A 24,609-nucleotide genomic window follows, 5' to 3' on the forward strand; every position below is an offset into this window, starting at 1 on the left:
TATACAAACAGGGATAGTACAACATAAAGAAAAAATATAAACATATCTTACATGTATATATATATATATATATTATATATATATATATATTATACATATATTTTTATTTAATTACATGTAGAATTTTTTATCGGATATACATATATGTAAATTTTTTTTTCATTCAAACTTCTTGATCAGTCGCATTTAAAGAAATTTAATTTTTTTATAAATATAATTAAATTATATTGTTTACATATGATTCGCACTTCTCTCTGTCTTTTACAATATTTCAATATTATTCGTATTCAATTCTAAATAAAAATAAATATAAATCACATTAAATAAATACATAATATTTAATGCAGAATTTGTAATAAAAAGATTTCAAACATCTTTAAATTCGCAAGTTTTATAATGGATAATTCACAAATGTAAAATATTCCAATTTTTATATTTATATAAATAAAATATATTTTATGTATGCCTATAAAATCGAATCAACAGTCAATAACGACGTTTGCATAACAAATTCATGTATCTACTGTAGATATATTGCTTCGAATATTTCATATCAGGAGATTTAAGTAACTTTTACACATAAAATTTAAACTTTGAAATATTTCCAACTTAATGACTTGGATAATAAAAATGTTAACTTAATTATGAACATTATTGGTGGAAAAATGTACCTTATAACACAGTTGAATTTCACTATAAGATGGTAGTTGTTTCTGGTAATTTCGAAAACAATATACAACAATATACGATTCCACTATTTATTTCACGGTTCCAGTTATCATTAATATATTAACACTTTACATTTACTATTTGTAACAGGATGTTATCTAAGCCCGCACGCAAAACGTAACGCTTAGATCTAAGGTACACCTTGTGAATAATCAACCTGAGTTGTAATTATTAGGTCGGTTGAATTAATAACTGTTGCATTATTAATTTGGATCATATTATGCTTAAGTAACCTGCGCGAACAAAGTATGTTAAGGACATCATTCAAATGAAATCTGATACTTTTTTTTGTACAATTATATTAAAACATATTTGTGACAAATAATAGCCAGTAAAATAATAGTGATTTTTACCTATAAATATGGAAAAAAAACATTTTTTATTACTGACATGAAAGATTTTTTTCATTACATGAGAGGCAAAAATTGGATAAAAACAAAATAATTTAATATTCTAGCAATCAGCTCTGAACGTCCTACATAATCACTTTGATAGTTTAATAAAATTATTTTCAAATCTATAATATATTTAGCTAAAGTTTTACTTCCTGTTTTTTCTGGTCCAAGAAAGAGTTAATGTAAGTATGTAAAACTCGACTTATGTAAAGAATTGCGGAACCAAATAAGCCGGACGTGAGTCAGGAACCATAATTAACGAAATATTCGACTACCAGTTCGAATGACTAGAGTATAACGTAATGCAAGTGTGAGCGACGGGAAGACGGAAGGCGCGCGCAACGTTGAACGGGAGAAATTACAAATGAGAGGTGGAAAACGGCGGCCGGGTCGAAAGAAAGGTACACAAATGCATATGTATGGTAAGCGCGTATCGACGTCGCCAGAAGTGTTCGTTGGCTGGCTGGCTGGCATTGTGAACGACCGGTAAACAATTAGTCGCGCCGTATGGCGATGAATCATTATTAAAGACGACGATGACGAGCCCGACTGTCCTCAAGCACTCCGTCGTACCGGTCATTCGAGCCTGGTTAACATGCGACATTAATTTGCGTAAGGTGTGTTTTGGGGTGCTACTTGAAAAGGCAGCAGCGGATGTGGGTGCGCAATAGAAAAGAGATGACGTACGTTGAGAGCGGGAAAGGAGGAGGAGGAGGACAAGAAGAAGAAGAAGAGAAGAAGAAGAAGAAGAAGAAGAAGAAGAAGAGCACTGGCCCCGGTGAGGCTTCGCCGGGTCTCATTTGCTTTTCAATGCGCTGCTTCCCTTCGTCTTCTTCTCATTGTGCGACACGACCATTGTCGTGCCTCTGTACACGGTGTATTACCTGTGCCTATCCGTATTCGTGTCGGCGTGGGTGGCGACCGCGCACGGCAGCCGCGTTAAAAGGCTGATTCCTGAAACATCTCTCAGATACCTGTCCGTGTCTTGCATCTTTCGAGGATAATCGCTAGAAATTATTCGTCTCCGATGTTCATCGCGCTGTTACGACTGTCAGCTGAAATCCGTGTTTACGGGTCGTTATGTCAGACAAGCGCGAGAAATATCGAGGAGGGAATAATTGTAAGAGACTGTAATAGTGAGAAAAATTCGGCTCTAATGAATTCGTAATTACGAAGAGACGTTTGAAAAGAAAACGCATACACGTCTATGAATTATTCTATTCTGTCCTAGTCTATTCTTTATTCGGTTCTTTTCTATTGAATAAAAATAAAAATAATAAATTGTCAAAATCAGTTTCGCTCAAAATTTTAATATATCTGACAGGTTAAATTTAATTACTATTAACTGTATTATAATCCTGTATTATAACCTCGTCTTTGGCCGTTTTTATTATTAGAGTTTATATTGTATTTTCAATAACGAGCAATCATAATTTATTTTGCTTCTTAAAAATAATAAGTTACACTCTCTCTGGGCATTGCATAAACAAAAAAGAAAGAACGATTTTATTGAAGTACTTAAAAATTTAAATCCCATACAGCACACTTTATCTCAGAAATCTTCCTGGGAACGTTCTCAGGACATCCTTCAGAACGTCCCTTGGAAACTTCTATTCTATATGAGATAATACAGACTTAAAAATAAGGATCCCCTAATTAATCTCAAGTTGATTCCTAGAATGGCTGCATTCATGCAGCAGAGAAAACTGCAGATTAGTATTTCTGCCTTCTTCGCTGGATTTTAGTGTAGGTACCAATCATATTAAAGAATCGCTGAACGCTCATTGATTAGTTTTTTCTGCTAAATAAATCAAATAAATCCTTTCCATGAATAAATAAATCAAATAGATAAAAAAGCGTCAAATACGATCAAGGTTGGTTCTTACTTAGTAATATTTGCCTAGTAATATTGTATGTAAATTTTAAAAGTAGCTACATCTTCAACTTACGTAAAAATAAAAATAGTTCGCGTGCCACAGATTTCAAACTATCTACCTGTCAACTACTCAACATTGCAAAATTTGATGTCATGCGTACGGCTGCTTCGCTACACGATCCTCTTCTAATCTTCAGCTATTCGCATTTTCTCGCGGGGCCACAAAATGCGGGCCTCGGTGTTCAGTTTGCTCAACTACGATCCATCACAGAGATAACAGGGCTACTGGGAATTCATCCTAAGTAATCTCGTGCTTGAAAGACCGATAACATTCTACAGGCGGGAGATTTCTCCTCATCAGTACGCGTGATTGCGACGTCAAAAATCAGCAAGTCTCGTGCTTCCGGATGCCCGGCGGCTTTCTACTCTAGTAGCAACGTAATAATTCTGTATAATGACGGTCGGGTGGTGGGTGGCGGGTGCAAATCGAGTCGAGTCGAGTCGATTCGATTCGATTCGGCTCAAGCCGACTCGGAGACGCCCCAGGCGGCTTAGCGCAGCCGTGCGAAGGTGAGAGACCACAGGCTGTTTGTACCGCTTAGGCTAATGAGGTACAGATGGCGATATTCTTGTGCGCCGTAAGGCGAATCGGAGGGTGAGATGTGAAGAAATACAGACGAGGCGCACGCACGCACGCACGCACGCACGCATACGCACGAGGGCAGTCGAATCCGGCGCAAGGTGGCTATAAGAAGGTTGAAGAAGGCGGACGGGCGCGAGCGAAAGGGGTTGCCCTCGTTTGATCTGATTCTTATCTTGGCCAGCCGGTCGGTCGCGGTCGGTCCTGGCTACCGCCGGTGATCGCTATCTCTCCGAGATACGCACCCTCCTTTTAACCCGGTGTTACTCGGTGAAACCTGCGGTGGTTGAGTGCACACGCTCGCCTTTTCGGCCACGGCGCAGATGCGTCGCGGCGCAGTGCTTGCATACCGGCACGGATACGTCGATCCTTGTCCGATAATACGACGCCCCTACTAACCGATGTCCGCTCGTTTCACGGTGTACGTATTATACGCGCGTGTGTATAAGTCTCGTATGTGATAAGCGAACGCTAAGATTTGCTGCACGTTAGTAGTATCTCTCCGGCAGCGGAAAGCCTTCGAAACAATCGCCTATCGTACCTTTCACTGCTAATTTCAAGTATCTTATGTAATTTGTAAATCACAGTTTTTGAATTACGTTACTTTTATAATACGAAGTAAGGGAGGGATATGTTAAGTGTCTTTATTTATCACAGATATCCAATTTTTATCCCATGATATAACTTCGAGTAAGCGAAGTAATTCTTGCGAACTTTTTCTTGCATTGCATGCAGAAATTACATTGTTCAGTATTAATTCGGGTGACGCATCCGTGAGGTCGATTCACGATTATCGTCCCGCACACATTGAATGATCATTTGAAGCATGCCACAGCTGAAAGGTTAATTACTTGTTGCTCGGTCTGTGACTAATGCAAGATGTCATTTATCTCGATCATTTCCTCGATGAAGAAATTTTTCGTTAACACGCTGCAGCATGGAGGTCCAAATATTCGGACGCGATGTAGAAATTCGTAGGGCAAGTCAGAGGGATGTTTGGAATCGGCGCGAAACGAGAGCAAGCTAGAGCGGACAGCCGCGATTTCACACCGCGGCCGTGATTCGTGATTTCACGGCAGCTGCTCGCACGGCAGGAAATGAGACATCATACGTGTGCGCTGGCACTAACTTTCTTGCATAATGTGAAATCGGGGACGGGACGCGTCGGCCGCTCGTCTTTAAGACCGACAATCGCCAAAGAACAATGAAACGATGAATCGTTCTTTGGCAGCCAGCTCAGTTGGCGTACACCGTATAGAATAGATCAAACTGACTCCTTCAAAGATAAGAAAAACTATTTTCTACGGGAAAAACGGGATATTTTTTATATGTAGATTTAATATCGAATCACGAGCGCAAAACAAATGAAAAATATTTTCTTCTCGAGAGGATTAAAATAATTATTCGAGGCAAATTGATTGTAAATATCTTTGCATGTGCTCAATCTTTACGTTTTCAATCTTTGCTCTCCTCTTTCGACACTTGTCTTATAATACTTTTCTTTTGTAATCAATTATAAGTGAAATTTAGACCGATAAAAATAAATTAAATAAAAAAAAGAAATCTCATTTCTGATTAACGTCTTTAATTAATTGGTCATAGCCAGTTAAATTTCTAGAATATCGAAGCTTTTGCAATTTCGAAAACAAGAAATTGTGAAAGTGCGACACAAAGTCATTCGTATAGAATGATGTGACGTTATAATTTTTTTAATCACTCGACGACATTACAAAAGAAGAGTACTCAACAGCGATGCAAAAATTGAAAATTCTGAGTGATATATCGATTTTAAAGAATTTTCTGTTAATAAAAAAATACTTAAAATATGTTTATGACGTATTATTTATTTATACGATTTTTCTTAATAGTTACAGACCGCTACGTATGTTACGTAAATTCTTTAAAATCTCTTAGAGTTAATGACTAGAAAAATATAAGATTTCGATCGTGATCATAACTTGCGTGGCATGCATAGCCTCATAGCCTCACCGCAGGTAAGTCAAAGGCGATAATAGTCTTGGTTGTTGTTTGCACTTATTCTGAAAGGGGAAAGGGTTTCCGCTGAGGGGCGGAATAAGTGCATCCTTAATTACTTTCTGGCTCGAACCGATAAAAGGATAATAGGCGCATCTTCCCTCTATTTCCGTTGCGTTGGCCGATTGCCACGCTCCTGTCTACGGATCCCAATTTTTTAATAGTCGTCATTATGGCTTTCTCGATATAGACGGGCGCCGGAGATGTAATCCGTGGGCATCAAACTGGAACGTTCGCGTTCGGTATAATACGGACAGGATGCTAATTTGATTATTAGTCGGATTGCGGCAGTTACGAATCGCAGAACTGCTAAATTACGGTAATCATCGTTTCCCGACAGCGCGCGCTTTCTTATCGCGGGAAACACCGCGCACCGCAATTACAAGCGTTTATCTACAGGGTAACTCCGGTATATATGCTATACCTAACAAAAACTTAATTTATTAAGTATTATTTACTATATTTAAGGTAAATATGCCAGTAAAAACTTTGTACTGTCTACTACTAGGAAAAAAATATTAGAAATTCGAAATACTTATTCTTCGTATTAAAAAAAGAACTTTTGAAACTCTTGTATTTTCATTGTATATATTCTAGAAGGGTAAACTATACGGCTATTCATAAAAGGGGATGGAATGTACGGTGATGGCTCACGAAAAATTTACAAATAAAAAACTAATTTAAAAATAAAACACAATAAGGTAAAAAAATTATGATCTTGAAGGTTATAATTTTCTTCAAGATTATAATTTTTTTATCATATTTTATTTTGTTAATTTCAAAATTGGTTGCTGGAAAAAAATTCCTACATTATGAAAAATCACATCATAATTTTTTTCAAAATTGTGATAATCAGATATTGCCAACGAATTCGTATTCAGCAAATAACATCGGAAATGATTATTCACTCTCGTATTACAGAATGAAGATTAAATTTTGTCGGACAGTGTAATTATGTACAACGCCTGTACATACTAAGCTGATTGCTAGAATGTTGCTAGAATTGTTCAAATTTTCTTGCAACATTATTCATTATTCTTAAACACGCGTCATAATTATTTTAATAATGCGACAAAATTATTTTCAGATCTAACTAAATTTTTAGATACTTGAGCAAAATTATTTTTTCCGTGTAGGTAAAAATCTCTCAATAAATTATTAATAATTAATAAGAAAAACAATTATATATGAAAATATGTAATTGTTAACAATCATATATGAATATTTCTAGGCTCATATATCCCAACGAGACTTTTTGCGGGCAGCACGAAATGATGTAGGTGGGTACATAAAGTAGGTGGACTGCACTTATTTACAACCCCGCACGAGCGTGGCAGCGCAGGCTCGTACTTACGTTAAATTACGGGTAGGCACGCGTGCAAGTACCATTAGTTTTCTCTCGTGCGTATGCGCCGCCATGACTGGGCAAGGCATCAACGTTTCATACGTTTATGCAAATACCACAATCAAAAGAGCGCCGCAGTGGTTGGCAGTTGCTGAGCGTGCGGCAATAATTGCGCGAAAAATTGCGTGAATATAACAGTTGCCAGGAAAAGTTCGATTAGGCATATTAATGAATGGCGTTTTTTTCAAGCCACTTGAACCACGCACTATTGTTTCCTGTATGAAATTAATTTTTAATATTTTTAAACCTTTTTCTATTGAAAAGTGAGTTTAATTTTCTATCAAAGAGTATATCTGTTGAAACAATGTTGAAATATTTTTGTTAAATTTTCTACAATTTAGCAATTACTTTATTACCTTTAAGTAGATGGCTACAACATTCTACGCATAGTTATCTTAAAAACTGTATTCTGGAAAAGGAAAATAAAAAGAATTGCCCAGACGTCTTAAAATTAATTATTTTTGCACTCTTGTCTTTCGTAAAAATATAAATAAAATTAACTTTATAACAGTGCTATTAAAAAATATAACTATTAGGTGTTGGAATTAATTCGTAGCGTTTTACAAGTGATGGGAAGTACTTTCATTAATGTATTTTTTAATGCTCATGTGAAATAAATAACATTCTTTCATTAAAAAACGCTACGAATTAATTCCAACACCTAATATAAAAATAAAATTTATTTGGTGTCCCGAACACCCCACTTACCTACTTAAAGGTTAAAGAGAAGTAGACAAAAATACATAAAAATTTGTTAAAGGGCCGATCAAAATCGAAAATATGCACAATACCGCGAATGTATGTATTCTTACAAATATGTGTATCCGTGGTTTCTCGCGAATTCCGTGAGCTACCTATCGATCTTCTCACGCTTTCTCTTCTTGCGGTCTAGGGAAGATGAGGGAGATGCCGGTAGCTGCAAGGGGGAAAGAAAGAAAGAAAAAGGGAGAGATCGTGAAACTGTGTGCACCAGATAGACAGAGGAGACCAATAGCTCGAGAGATCGGAGCGACGGAGGAAGAGACTCCACCGTCAGTAGGATACAGAATCGAGGGGGGATGCGGTGGCGAGGGAGAAGAATTGAAAGAAGTTATGAAAATAAGGCGAAGCCGGAAGGGGGCGTACGATATGCGCATGCGACGATCGACACGCAAGACAGGCGCTCTAATTTTAGATCTTGTCACTCTGACGCCAGCTGGCATGTCCCTCCCCGCCTATTACACGCGTTTACGCACACACTATAGCTGACGAGCGCAACGCAGCGCAATGCACGCACCGCGCCGTACTGCAAGTACTGCAACTGTACGTAGGTATGTATCTGTACGTGCATGTATGTGCTCTGCGCGCTGCACGTCCGATCCGATGTGACTTCACGTCACGATCGTGTACCAGCCTCATGCACGGATGCGAAACGTGCGAGAGATGGATGCTTGCCCGACTATTACACGCGAGTCCACAATACCCACGGTGTGCAATGCGTACGAGGAGGATGGATGCAACGCATCCATCCGTAATCCCATGATCACCTCCATATGTACGCCAGACATGCCACCGTTTAATCCCGACCAGTTCCGGAATCAATTTACTTCACGAAATGGATGGATTACTCAGAGAAGAAAAGGAAGCGTTTTTTTAGTAGTGACAACTACGTACATAATAATTACGTCAGTATTATACGTAAAATTAACACAGTTGAATAAACTATTTTATAAACTATTTTATTTAATGCTTGTGACTTTAGTTGCAACAATTACAGAATAATTTATTCAACTATGTATATTAATTTCAAAAATTTGTAGTTACACTGTAAAATAGTTTATTCGACTGTACATGTAGATACATTAATTCTATACGTATAAAACTTGTAACAGTTGTCACGTAGTTGCGATCACTATGCTCTTTTTAGTATAAATAAGGGGGAAATGAAAAATTGCATCGGTACTCGACGCACTTTGTGTGTCGACTTGTAACGAAACCAGATTCTTATGTGAATTATAACGACAGATTCTTAAGAAAAGTTACATTTCGATTGCAAATTATGAGGCAACCATTCATCGTGAAAAAGTCACAAGACAAGCGGGGTTAAAAGTGAGGGCAAGTGTATCGTTCTGTCCTTCGATTTAGACGAAGCAGACATTAATTTGCCACAAGTCGTTTAAACGTTAACTGCAAATCAAACAAGGAACTTGACATCTTCGATGAAATAATTACGCAGTAACGGTAGAGGAGGAAATATGCGATTTCCATCTCTGAGACATTAAAATAATTACTATTATTATACATCACGGTGGACAGTTGGACGGGACTTGCAATAAGAAGTCTCGGATTGATCTAAAAGTCTGCGCAATTTACCGGTATGCACGGTATTTTTCCTCCCTGTGTCGAGGAAGTGCGCGTGTGTATAATGATTGTCAGTTGAACATGCGGATTTAGCGTCATCCGTCTTGCCATGAGAAGTGTTGTGATACGAGTATAATTCATTTTCTATAAGTCGCGCATTTCCTCATCATAGCGATACATGTTAACAACCACGTACGTTCTAAGTATATAAGTATATAATAGAAATAATAATTAATAAAAATTAATATCTGATATAATGCGAAAAATAATAAAGATTCGTTACTGATAACGTAAACGTGCAAAAACTACCAAGAAAATCATTTTATTTCACTTTACTGAACTTAATGTATGATATGAAAAATACCACGATACAAATATATTAGGTGTTGGAATTAATTCGTAGCGTTTTACAAGTGATGGGAAGTACTTTCATTAATGTATTTTTTAATGCTCATGTGAAATAAATAACATTCTTTCATTAAGAACGCTACGAATTAATTCCAACACCTAATATAATTCATTTTCTATAATCGTATGTTTTCTCATAGCGACATGTTAATAAATACGTACGTCTTAAATAGATACTAAGCAGTATTTAAATAGATATCGCTCTTTTATTTTAAAAATGATATAATTTAAAAAATTAAATTTCCCAAAAAAACTGTGTTTCCATTTAACAAAAAGTTATTTGGTAAATAATTAAATAATAAAAAATTGTTTGATAATTAATCAAATAATGTCAGCAAAAAGAATATATTTTTAACATGATCAAATATCGTTTTTGTCATTTTCGTTTCACAATCCTTAAAAAAATCATTTTTTAATTGTGACGATTTTGATAATTATTTTTAATTCTTTCTGAATTGTGATGATTTCGATGACATTTTTAAAACATTTCTTTGAGCTGTGACGATTTTGATAGTTTCTTAAATTATCGAAATTAAGTTAACTTATTTTCGATGATTGATAAGATAATGCTTATTTAATTCATTTATGGTAATAACTCAAAAATCACGTTTTAAATTTGCACTTTTGAACTAAGAAAATATGATATGACAAAATTAACACTTAGCTGAATATAATATAGAAAAAAAGATAATCGTTATTGATAATATACAAGCTATTCATTTAAAGTATCGCTTTATTTTGTTAAATTTGATTATTAATTCTGTCTTTTTTATCTCTTTTTTCCCCATTTAATCGCTTCACTCAATTTTGTTTAATTTCATGTATAAGTAAAAATTTTCTCTTCCCACGTGAAGCTTAGTGTTCTTTATACTTACTTAGAAAATACATAGGTAGCTATTTAAGAAAGGATCTCGTAATTCAAACCTAACGTTCAACACGTGCACCTGTCGGATCCGGTCTGGACTTGGCGAGCTCAATCTTCCGTATCCGGGAAAGCGTGTTGAGTCGCATGCAAGGTTCTTACGCAAATCGTAAACGATCACGAAGGGAGGGGGGGAGGAGAGGGGGGAAATCAAATGGATGACAAAGAGGAAGACGAAGCGAGCCACCGAAGAAAAGGCCGTAATTTCCGAGGTGGCGTCACGATGGCGATGCATAGGCTAGGTCAGTCTGATCGCGATAAATTGCGGACTGTGTGTAAAACGGGGAAGAAAAGCAATGCCGGGGCATCGTACTCCGCGGATGTACCTTACACGAGCGTGTATCTAACGGGCGCGCCGATGAGAGAACGGAGGGATGGATGATATCTTCGTTCTAGGTTCCGTGGCAATCGCGAATGGAAAGAAGGCGCACTCATTGGACCTTCACTTCCTCTCATTGTTCTCTATCGTCTCCTTTCCTCACGAGCTGCCGCGAAGGCAGCTTTCTCAGCTCTCCTTAATTCGCCCAGTGTATTCAGAGAAGGAGGAGGAGAAGGAGAGAGATGGACTACCCGATGGTAACAGTGTAACATCCGATTAGCTTATTATGCAAAGATCGACGTTGATAAATTCGACGCTTCGGCCGCTCGAAATACGCGGTTGCGGGCAATTCCGCTGTAGTCACTCCGCGTTACGCTACCAACACGCTTCCGACAGATATTCCACGAGATGTGAATGATTATTTCTTATCTAGCGGTACCGTTGCCAACTATCAAGTGACACTAATAATGAACTTCCGGAGACATAACTGGTTCCGTTAGAAGCACCCTGAGATATCGTTTTCGATGAGACAACCAAGAAAGTTCGCGCAATTTTTTTTTTAAATAAAAAAATTAATTGCTAATTTGAGTTTAATACTTTCTATGCTATCAATAATTTCCTGTGATTATGAAATCGTTTCAAATATTTATCAAAATCATTACAATTGGTTACGTTAGAAACATCCTAATAGATCATTGTCAAACAACGAATAGAGTACGCATAATTTTTTTCTTTAAAATCAAAACCTTATTAAAATTTATGTATCCTCAATAAATTAACAATTTTTAATTATTATGATAAGGCAAATTTTTTTTTAATAAAAAATAAAATGCTATTAAAGTTTAGTACCTATGTATTTTTTATGAAATCATCAATTTTCAATTATTATAATGTAATCCTTTTTTATAATTATCAAAGCACCTACACAAATTAACGTTGCGTAATGTTTTTCCGTATGTAAACCATTTCTCTTTGTTCAATATTTTGCAAAGCATCAGTATGAACTCAGCATCATAATGGATTGTTAAATTTTTTATCGAGGACAACCCGATTCATTTTAAGAACAACAGGTGTAAATATGCAATATGGTTGTCAATGATCCAAGGTTTTTCAGATATCACCAGGTGCATATTCTCAGGTGGCAAAAACCAGGTGAATCAAGACTGCGTGTGAAAGTTCGCAAAAAAAAAAAAAAACAATGTAGACAGATTGTTTCATTGTATATCAATGACTATATTACTTTATCCATTAATTAGCTATAGGACGCTCTACGTATTAGAAAAAAATCCAAAATTATTAAAAAAAAAATAGCTCCTTGTGTTTCCGTTGGATGGGCAAATACCTCGAGTATACGTGAGCTATAAAGCCAGTCATTTCTTTTCGCTTCGATCGACTAGCGAGATAATTGCGAAGATCAAGAAATAGGGCAAAACGAGTTTCGTTTCGCATTCCTAGAAATCTTGGGGGAACAATCGATTCGCATTCTCAGGCTCTGTACGGAGCCGCCCACCGCTTAGAAAGGCTATAAAAAAAAGAAAGAAAGAAAGAGAGAGAGAGAGAGAGAGAGAGAGAGAGGAGGGGGGAGGGAGAGAGAAGAAATCCCTACGATACAACGTCCGATTATCTCGCGACGCAAAGATCCCGCCGATAACTTCGTCAGCGCCGGGCGCTTTGCCGAACGCCGAACCGAGGATACGTCGCAGCTGGTTATACGCGCGCGAACCGCCTCGTACGATCGCGATCTCACCGCTGCCTTAACGGTAACATCTGGCCGCGGTTTCGGCACTTAGCGTCAACCCGTGGACCGCAGATATTTCGGTGATGCGTGTTTGTAGGCAGGCATTCATTCGGCAGGTGGTGACCTACCTGTCTGCCCGCAGGCCGGAAGCGGAGGTGGAGAGATTCGGTGCAGGAAGATTTCGGGCTATACGTCATCGTCGGGTTATCCTTTATCGGGAGAGAGTCAAATTATGGGCCTTGGGCCTTATTTTTATGATTCCCTTGGATAGCCGCGCGTGATAAAAATGACCAGCGTATAAGAAACGTGAAGGGTATCCGATCTTCGATCGTATAAATCGTATAAATCGCACAAAGAAGATTTTGTCATTTTGTAATGAGATACGCTGGAGAGTGTTAAATTTAAAATTGAAACTCAACAATTATTGATCCGCTGCTCTTTTCATTATCGCCTGCCTTGTTCGACTTTAACTATGATAATAAGATATTTTGTCTATGATCTGTACATCCGGGGATTAAATTCTTAATTTCTTAGCGATGCCATTTATTATATTCATGTTAATAGCAACGCCTATTGACAGAGGGATTATCCTCGTGTTACTTCCTGGGATTATTTCTGATGAACTGGTAATTTGTAACGATCAGAAAGATGCAATGAGACATTTGGCAATTAACAATGCTGTTTTTGGAAACTTTAACAGTTTTTTAACAATCTCACAAACATGTTAAAGAAATGTGCTATTAAACAATAACAATTGATATTCGTAGCTAAAGTTTTATCGATTTAAATGCTGTAATGTTATATAGCAAATTCACTGAACGGCATATCGATTCTTTTGTTAAGTTTTTAACAAAAAAAATTTGTTTTTAATTAATTCCCTCATAAATATACTAATTTACAATGCCGCGGATTACGAAACTTCAGGGTATACATATATATGTATAATTAATAATTTAACAATACACATGTATACTTTTCATTAACATATATATTATTATTTCATTCGGCAAGATGGATTTTTCACAAAACGAAATTTAAAGGGGAAGAATATATGAAAAAGAAAGATGTCACGATAATTATATACCCTCTGTTACAGCGAGGGCTCCCGTGCAATGATAAAACCTTGGGTTAGAAGTTTCATTTCTCCACCCCGCGACATCCCTGATAGTCGATAATACGAATCTTTTATATAACCTATTCTGGCGCTTGTAAAACGCTATCGAGAAAATTGAGTGAACCCTGTGAAACGCATCTAGCGGATCTGTAAGGTATTATTATTATCAACGATACACGAGTAATCTCTCCAAGAGGAAAGAAGAGGAAGAAAGATGTATACTGGTGCAAAAATTCAGCCAAAAAGAACAAGCCTACAGAGACACTGTTGTGCCTCCTTTAAGCTCCGATCGAGTTTTAAGTATACTTAATCGAGGAAACACGGTAGTGTCTAAAGCCTGTTCTGTAAATATGGACCTTAGTATCAATCGTTAAAGTTGACGATTATTCAGGTTAGGAAATCTGTCACATCGATTGTGTATATTTGAAGGATATGAGAACATGTAAGTGAGGCTAGAATAAGTATTTTCTGCTTCAAAAAATTACACTACTTTTTTTAAAACACATTCTCTGCTTCAAGAATACAAATTATTTTCTACATAATTTTTATTTTTACAGCAGAAAATTAATTTTGGTTAGATATTTATTTGCTTTAGGAACACAAATTCTGTGCTTTAAAACACAAATTCTCTGCTTTAAAAAGAAATTTTCTATTGTAAAATAAATTCTATTTTTATAAAAAGACGTCAATATTGTTCATTACTCAGCAAATATTGTCGAAATGTAATTCATCGGATTAAATTTTTATTATTACTCGCGAATGTTTGCTATGATATTTTAATTCATCCTGTCTATCGGTAGTATTAGTGATGCACGCAAGCTGCGTAATCGCATAAATAATCACGATTGACGTATGCGATGCAGCCGTCAAGACGTATTATTTAAAGCTGCGTTTTTGTTTCATGAGTGATATTGATAAGCTAGATTATAGAATAGAAAGAATTGTAAGCCAGTTTAAAATATTTTGCTTCTTCGATACAAACAATATTAACCACGTTAACATTTTGCAAGATATATGAGAATATTGCGTGCGGACAAACTTTCATTAAACAGGTCACTATGATGTTAGAGATGCATATTAAAGAGATTGAGCAAAATTAATTATAAATACGAAATGCAAATACAAGATTGTTCATGAAAGAAGTTGTCAAAAATACGGCAAGTAACTAAGATGCGTGGTAGCTGTGAAGATCCTTTATTATGATTCTTCGATATATCGTATAATTAAATTTGTAGCTATCTATTTATAACACAATTCGAGAGAAATTAAACTCTATATTTTTATATTATACGATAAATCTTGTTTACCTATATAACTTTATAAATATATCGTATAAATATATCGTGTAATATATAGAAATATAGAAATAAAGAAATATAAAAATACATAAAGGAATAAAAATATAAAATTATAGAAATACAGTAACAATAGAAAAATATAGTTCCCTCTCGAATGCCGTCACGCGAAAAGATAGTTTGAAACTTAATTATACGATGGATTGAAGAATCACGGTTACGAAGAATCGAACATCTCCGCACTCGCTTCGCACGCATCATCGTAGCCCAAAAAGAAAACCGTTTATGGACGACACGCGGCCAATTTAAAGGCGTTGTTGCGTAATAATACGTCCGGCCGCCACAATTACGGGCTTGACCAATTCGCAAATCAAACAGGATGCGATTCGATCGAACTGGTGGCGAGTCAGCCGGGCGCGCGTATTACGTGCGAAACAGCTTTCCGTTTCGCGAGAACGCATACGAGATACGGCAGCGGCGTACCGGATACGCGGTGCGGTGGAGGCGCCGCCGCCGCCGCACCGCAATGAGAATTTATGAATTAAAGGCTCGCCCGCTCGCGCCATGTGCCCCGAGGACTAACTCGCGGTCTCGAGAGTCGAGTCTCGAGAATCCCGACAGTGTGGCCCACCTGTTTTGTCCACCCGCCCGGCCCGTCTGCGCTCCTGTTGCGCCCCAGTTGGCACAGGTGTTCATTTAACTTGACTCCAGGTTTCTCTCTCCCCGTCTTCAGCCGTCTACTCTTTTTGTCTCTTGGCAGCGCACGTCCTCTCTTCATTACAGTCGAAGCGCCACCGAGAGTGAGTGCGTGACCGAGAAGGAGATAGAGAAATAGAAAGACAGCAGAGAGGACGGTTAGGAGAACCCGGGTGAAATTGATAGATGGGTAAAGGAAAGAAATGGGACAGATGGACAAACGGTGCGTACACTACATACACAAGTGAAATAACTACCGAAACGGATCAAACGGTGCACGGAGCACCTGTTCCTTCGTCGTTTGACAGATTCCTTTTAACTCGAAATCAATTTTCAAAACGTCAGATGTCATTGTGTAACTGAGTTATACCGATACTTCTAACATTCGATTAAAGTATTATAGAACATCTACATTAAATTGATTAAAGATTTGGTTATTTTGGAACGTGTTTCATTTATAAAGTTTAATTCGTAAAAAAAATCATTATGTTTAATTCAATCAATTATGTTTAATTAATTTATTATTGGACTCGGAACAGTTTCTGTCTTCAATTTATCCATACATAAAAAGGATAGTTTTCTTTTCTAAAGATTTAAAAGTTTAGCTAAATACAGATTTTAAAATAATAATTTTATTAAACTGTCAAAAATAATTTATATAAAACACTCAAGCTCATTGCTAGAATATCAAAATACATAAAAATTTTTTATTCATCATGTTTGAGTTTCCTATGTATTGCAACTATTTTAATGATCCTTAAATTTTTATTGTAAATATTTCAGCAAAATCTTTTTTTCCATATACACTGTTAGACATCAAAAGAGCAATGATAACTCAATCTTTTGACTTCTGAGATAAACAACATTTTTAATTTCCATATATGTCAAAATGTAAATCAATGTATTTCCACGATTAGTTTTAAAATAAGCAACGTTCATGTCAATGTATGTACTTACACTATACTTATTAACTCGTCTACACCATGAATTGCAACAAACTGACGATCATCCATATATTCTTATTATGCTATCTACTTTTTTTTAAGTTAGAGTCTCGAATCCCCTTCCTAATCTATATCGCAATGCTTTGACTGTTCCTTAAAAATCCACAATGTAGACGGAAGGTTAAATAATAAATTGAAGTCAAATTTTTAATACACTTTCTTGGGTCAAATTATTTAACTCCACTGTTTAAATTAATTTAATAATATATTGAGAACAGTGACGACCTACAGAAATGATTAAAAATAACTTAAATTAAATATAATTTAATATTAGGTGTTGGAATTAATTCGTAGCGTTTTTAATGAAAGAATGTTATTTATTTCACATGTGCATTAAAAAATACATTAATGAAAGTACTTCCCATCACTTGTAAAACGCTACGAATTAATTCCAACACCTAATATAATAAATTTAGTAGCACACACGTATACTGCGATTATCACTGGCGACTCTTACGCACAAAATATTATCTAACGAAGTTCTATCTAACGGAACAACGATATGCAAACGTATGAAATGATGAATATGGCTATGCGAATATGCGTAATATGAACGCGTAAATAGGAATAAGCGCAGAGAAAGCGATATGTTGCGATTCAAACAAATGTTCTCCATAAGGAGAAGGGATAAGTGCGTGCAACAGACGTTTGATAATTAAATGCAATCAACCGACGACAGGATGTGGCGCGAACTGATTCAGCATGGCCGCGTGCCTTTTTGCGTGCCTACCCGTTTGCTTCAATGTATGTAATCTGGAGGCGTCCGACGCTGTTGAATAAGCTACTCGCATGATGAACGCCGATCAGGAAACGTAAGCACGGCCTTCGATTTCCAGAATACTAATTTCTTTCGCGGAAATCGCTGCACTCCGAGTCACGGATGACACGATCGACGATCGGCGAAGTGTGCACGATGTGGACTCCTCGGTTATTTAAAAAGAGTTTCGCAAATAGTAAGCTGAAAGCGGTATGACGACATAAATGACAAAGACATTTTTTCCTCATCATTTCTGCGATAAATTATTTATTCCATTTCGATTCGTTTTTTTCTTTGTCGAATTTATTTCTGAAAAGATAATTATGAAAATAATGAGAATTTATGAAAAGATAATTATGCAGCATATTTTTTTTGTGTTTTAATAAAACCGACTATTCTTGTCTGTATTTCTCTGCCATCAATACATCATATGCGACTTTAGGCTTCTGTTTAAATTAACCGATATTATTCTGTTAACGACGTGAGCAGTTTGTTTGGACATACCGATGCATATCCCTCGAAGAAAGGGGACCATGGACGAGACATCGATCGCTACCTTTACAAAAAGAATCAACAGCGGGTGGAATTGATCAGCTACCGTGTTCCTGCATCTGCTCCTCCTTAGTCAGCCTTTATTATGAGTTAGGAATACAAAAAGTTCCTCCACGCACATTAGTTCTACGTATCCGATCTTCACGGTGCATATATTGATGAGCGATAATGATCCGATCCAACCTCGTTTCAGAAAGCCTATCCCTTTTATGTCCATCAAAATATTCACTGAAAAAGTCTCTCTCTCTCTCTCTCTCTCTCTCTCTCTCTCTCACACACACACACACACACACACACACACACACACACAAAACTATCTTGTATCTTATATATATTTTTAAAACGCGAAGAAATCTTTCAAAACTATTCATTAACAAAAATATTTTTATATTAAAAAATTAAATTATAACACAAAGAAATCTTGTTAAATTATTCATAAATTTAAAACAGAAATCTGAAAATTTTATTGGACCATTGAAATGACTATAGAACGCTTAAGCGTTGTGATAATGCTGCAAAGAATTTTAATATTTTAACAACTAATTAGAGTGTTCTACATAATTATTTTGATGACAAACAAAATTATTTTTAAATCTGTATGTATCAATCTAACTAAATTTTTGGATTTGAGCAAAACTGTTCTTTCCGGACGTAAATATCGAAACAGAAATATTACAGCGCGCGCACGAAAACAGAATTAAATAAAAATAAAATTTATATTAAAATGTGAAAAAACTAATTAATATTAGATACATCGCAAATTAAAAATGAAAGATTTGTGAGACTTATTTTTATTGAGAAATAAAAAAGAATAGACTTATCGCCCTATCTCTTTCTCTCTCCGTTCTTCCCCTTTTTCACGGTACATGCACGCACGTCAAAAGAACATCGGGTCTCATCGCCGCGTGATCTTCACATCTTTACGCACCCACGTGCACCTTCTTATCCTAAGCGGTGCAACGTGCGTGGCACGCACGATAGGACCGGCAAGGCATTATTATGCATGTTTATATCTATATATCAAAAAAGGGTTGCGCGCTCGCAGTACAGTGAAGAGGCCCGATAGATTCCTCATGATAAGCCGGTGAACTGGCCCACCAAATTCATATGCATGAACCCTTATTATATAGTATTAGCTATGCGCACAGGTGGTTGCCCCGGCTAGATACGGTCGTCCGTTTAATGTGTAACACTGTCCTTAAAATAAATATGCGAAGCCGCTGACTGTAGATGACTTCGGATGATTGCGTCACGTACGTTATCATAAGCCGATGATAAGGTATGTTCGAATTTGTTGTAAGCAAGTAATGAGACTAGTTTTGACTCTTCGATTTAATGTGAAAAAAAAAACGTGTAAAAGTGTTACAGAATCTAGACAAAAAATTGTAGAAATTATTTATAAAGAATTATATATAAGAAATACAATATATCATTTGTAGAATAACACGTGTAATGAATGGAGACGTTATGAAGTACTTACTTTGTTTGTAAGAGAAAGAAATTATTATTTCCTTTACAAAAATTTAATACTGGATTTAATATAGTTTAAAATTTAATATAGTATTTAAAATAAGTTTAGATTGTCAAAAACGTATATATATTTGTATCGTCCTTCGTCTTTTACATACAAATAGTTTTTATGTACGCAGGAAGCAAAGAGAAACTAAAAACTAAATTGAAGTTTAGTAAATTTGGCTCTGATTGATCAACTTTCAATCCAATCTCAACCCTTATTAAACTAACTTAACTTAATGGACCGTATCGGAAGTTCGATATTCCTGTTCAAATATTGATACACGACAATGTCGAAAAACAAAATATTGATATAAAGTATCGGGGAAAAAGTAAAAAAATATCGATATTTAAAATATCGGCGCTGTATCGCCCATCCATATTATGTACAAATTTATTTAAAAACAACGATTATTTCTTAAAATAAAGCTGATCATGTTCAATAATCATTCGCTATCAGTTTACTAACAGCCGGATTCAATATTAGTCTTAGTCAATATTATTCAATATACTCCTTAGATGTAAAGAACTCCCGAGAAACTGGCTCAACTTGCTCAATTTCGAATTGTCTCTCAAGAAATGTTTCATTGATACTCGTACCAGTGTAGTTTAATTTTACTCTTGATTCAAGAGTCACTAACTCCTCATCTTTTCCTAATTAAAAAAATTAAATTAAATTAAAATTGAAAAAAATATTGAGAATATAACATGAAATTTCCGTTGTGAATTTCATCGGCTGGAATTATTGTATCACGTGTAAGACCACGCCGCGTTGCCCGGTAATCGCCATAGCGGGTCTCGTTACAACGCGAACAAAAGGCGAAGGAGCGGAAGAGCGTGCGATTACGTGCGATCAATACGCGCGGCTGCATTCTGCAGACCGTGTTTCTCTCGAGTTGAGCAATCGACTTTAGCCGCGCCATTCGTTGCGTTCCCATCCGGTCGCATCGACGCGATATTACGCGCACTCGAAGTTTCGAGTCCCGCCTCGTTTACGTGTGCATTACACGCGCGATGCATTCACAGGTGTATCGAGGGAAAGCGACGCGAACGACGACGGTACGACGACGGTGGCGGACGGCGATGGCAGAGGGAAACGGACCTGTCAGGCCCTCACCGACTTCTCTCTTCTTTCTTTTCTTTTCTTTTTCTTTTTGTCGGAATGAAAGCACCATTGGCATCCCTTTGTCCCTCTCGTTCCGGTGGTCCGTGCGGTCTTTAATTCTCGCGTGTACACCGCGCGCGTCTCAGGGTCACTCTTGGGAAGGAGGACGAAATGCACGGACAGACGGGCGAAACGAAGGAAGAATGAATGCGTCTATACGTGACGATTCTCGTTTTCGGTTTCAGGAATTAGCATGCATGAAATGCGAGCCGATCGCGGTTTGAGAACGGTCAGGGCAGGTCCGCGAGCGAACATAAGCATGCTTGCTAAATGCCTCGGTTCAACGTGTCTTCTCTTTTTCATATATGACAAAATGTCTCTATTAATTTTCTAGCTGAATCTTTTAATAATAAGAATAATAATTCAATAAGGGCTAGATTATGCATGATTTCATAATGAAGTTTTCATTGTGTTCAAGTGAACTTAAGATCTCTTAAAATATCGATTTTACTTTCCGAATAAACATGTCGATCGTGCTTCAAGAAGTCAAAAAGAAATCAATTTTTTACAATAAATTTTCACTGTAATCTACCTTTATAGGAATCAATAGATTTTTTTATCCGCAACTTCATTGAGTAATTTAGAAATGATTATTTTTTAAAAAAAAGTACTCATTAGTTACGAATAATTGTAATCGATTTGTTATATTATTTTACATCTCTGTGACAAAATTGTATATGCAAGTTTTATCTAAATAAAATTTATTTAAACAGTTGAAAATATATCTCTCTTGCTTAAAAAAATGTTCCAACTCGAAAAATGTGATTTTTAAGTTATTAGCATGAATAAGTTAAATGATTACTTTAATCATCAAAAGTAACGTAATTTCATTTCAATTTAATTACGATTTCAGTTTCAATTTGATTGCATTTCAAATTCAATGTTAAAACAGCGCGCAGTTTACATAACTGAAAGATATACATACTGAGAATTTATAGATATTAAAAAATATATTATCAGGCAAGATCGAGCCTTGTATTGGCTATTTATATTTATTTGATTTATTCATATAGTCTATGAAATGATTATATCTTAATTTATTAAAAAGAGTGATTTTTTAAATATTTTTAAGGATTGTGAGATGAAAACAAAATAAAAACAATATTTGATCATATTGATTGTTAAATAAGAAAATAATATTCTTTTTAACGATATTATTTGATTAGCCTATATATTATACATAATAATTTTCTGTCAAGTTAAAAATAATTTTTCGTCTTTATAAAAATCTTAATTTTTTGAGTTGTGCCACTTTTGCAGCAAGGGAAAGATATAATCGTTTTATTTCGAAAATTTAATTTTAAAGAAATCTCCTTATTATTCGAAAACCATAAATACCTTAATATTTTTAAGAAACATCCTGTAATAAAATTAAATTACTTTCTTTAAGGTTTGTGATGAATATCAGATTGTCGTTCAATTATCGTTTGTGCCAAAGCAATCTAGAAAGAATCGCAAACAGCGCCTAGATTCGATCTCATCCGGAAATACGCAGATTTCGTTTACGTGATAAGAACAACGTACGTTACCGCGATATCTCGTCGGAGCGTTAGAAATCGCAATTTTCATAGGTCGGCGTTGAGAATGGGGAGACTTGGTTGCCAACCAATTAGCTGACTTTCACATGGGGCTGCATGCGAATGTAGCGAATTCTCGCGCTAGTAGGAGGAGCGACGTCGCTGATACGCGTCCGATGTACTTAGAACACCGCCACGACGCCATTTACGCGAGGCACGTAATTAGCCGCGCTCTCTTTACCCGCTCGAAATTACTTACAATGTAGCTACCGCGTAGAACTATCGGATGGATGATCAAGTGCCGCCATTTAACGCTGTAACAATCCTTTTCCCTGCATTAAGCGAGCTCATTTCTGCGCGAAGGATGTGGCTAATAACAGTCCGCTGTTAAGAGAGGAGACCTTCCGCCTGACAAACGACTTGAATATTATAATTCCAGAATGGATTTTTTGCGACAATATGAACATGTCACTCTTGGAATTACTTCACATTATGCGATAATTGCTCACAGCCATTGTAAAATGTCATTACAACGTGTTTTAATGAAAGCTTATTCTGAACTGTAATTCGTGAATGTCGAGGCTACGTAAATAACTAAGTACATCAAAATGTATGAAACCTTAGTGGGTATATATGTCATGTAATCAGACGCCTATACAATGCTTGTATATTGCACTGACAATGAGAGAAATGTTTGGTACGTATAATCATTTATTTCATTGATATTATACAACTAACAAGAGCTTTATATTACTTTTTCATTAAAAAATTGTGTTGTAATCAAAATTTTATTATTTTATGTAACAGTCTGATTATATCAACAAAAATTCCGGTAATTAGAATTCTATGTAGATTTAACCAGAAAATTCTAATTCTCCATTTTCAAACAGAATTCAAATTAATTCAACCAGATATTTTTTTTCGGTACATAGAAAGAAAGATTTTGTTAAAAAAATCTTTGCCAGATACATATCTAAAAATAATTATTGAACTATATTAAAATAATTTTATTGAAAATTGAAAAATAATAATGCTGCAAACAACTTTGATCCTTAACTATATAATTTAAGTTTCTAACATAATTATTTCAATAGTCCAATAATTATTTTTAAATCTGTGTCAACAAAATTTAGATCTTTCAGCAAAATTGTCCTTTCCATGTATCAATAAGCGATAAATACTTATAACTATGAATTAAAATTTATTACGTAGTACACACACACACACACACACACACACACACACACACACACACACACACACACATAGAAAAAATAGTTTTTGTTAAAGTATCTAAAAATTTAACTAAATACAGATCATTTGTTGGACTATCAAAATAATTATGTAGAACATGCAAGCTGATTGCTAAAATATAAAAATTTATTGCAGCATTGCTTATTACTGGGGAAGGGAGAGATTTTCTACATATTATTTTATTCCAATAAAATTATTTTCAGATCTGTATAATTCAGCAAAATTTTAAATCTTTCAGTAAAATCGTTTTTTTTTTTCGTATAGAACATAAACATTTTTTGCAGCATTGCTTATCATACTTGAGTTTCCTACATGTAATTATTTTGATGGTTCAACAGATCTTTCAAAAAAATCGTTCTTCCCGTGCACAGATTCTTACAGATATTCTTATAAAATTGTTGATTCATTAATCCCATTTCCCGACAATCAATCCTTACCTTGTGTCGAAGGTCTCGCCTACATCGTGCAAAGTTTTCTATCATCGACTATCATACCTGGGAAGCGACGAGATGGCGAACCTCAATATTCTCGTCTCTCATCTTTCAACAAAGACGAAACTCGCGAAAACGTCAAGTATGTCACGGTGATCGAATATCCCTTTATCCTCGCGTATGCGTGAAATCAACGCAAACGTTATCGCTATAGCTTCAACAAGTAACAAGAATCAGGAAGAGAAAGACCAAGAGAGACCAAAAGAGAGAAAGAGATCCTTCGCACGGGCAGCGTACAGAGTTTATCAGAGTCTACAGAGCGATCGGTGGACGGCGATAGCGTAGCCGTCGCGTCTACGGTCGGCCAATCGGTCGTAGTATCGCCCCACTGGAACCAACTCCGCCTACGAAAAGTCCACTCCCATTTACAGCCGCTACCAGCCACGAGCGAACGCCACGCCGTGTTGTATACGGACGGGACCGACAAGTCCGCGGCGCGAGCAGCG

General features: G+C 36.1%; 1 long non-coding RNA gene across 1 annotated transcript; it reads right to left on the reverse strand.

Annotated features, from left to right (window-relative positions):
- Positions 1-441: 441 nt before the first annotated feature.
- Positions 442-24,201, reverse strand: LOC147909322 (uncharacterized). Its single transcript, XR_015545330.1, has 3 exons — positions 24,110-24,201; positions 2,009-2,179; positions 442-1,710 (listed from the first exon to the last, which is right to left on the reverse strand). It is a non-coding gene; the product is annotated as an uncharacterized LOC147909322 (long non-coding RNA).
- Between the last annotated feature and the right edge of the window lie 408 nt (positions 24,202-24,609).

Source organism: Acromyrmex echinatior, chromosome 6, assembly GCF_024713525.1.
Source record: "Acromyrmex echinatior isolate Ae372 chromosome 6, ASM2471352v2, whole genome shotgun sequence".
NCBI classification, from domain to species: Eukaryota; Metazoa; Arthropoda; class Insecta; order Hymenoptera; family Formicidae; genus Acromyrmex; species Acromyrmex echinatior.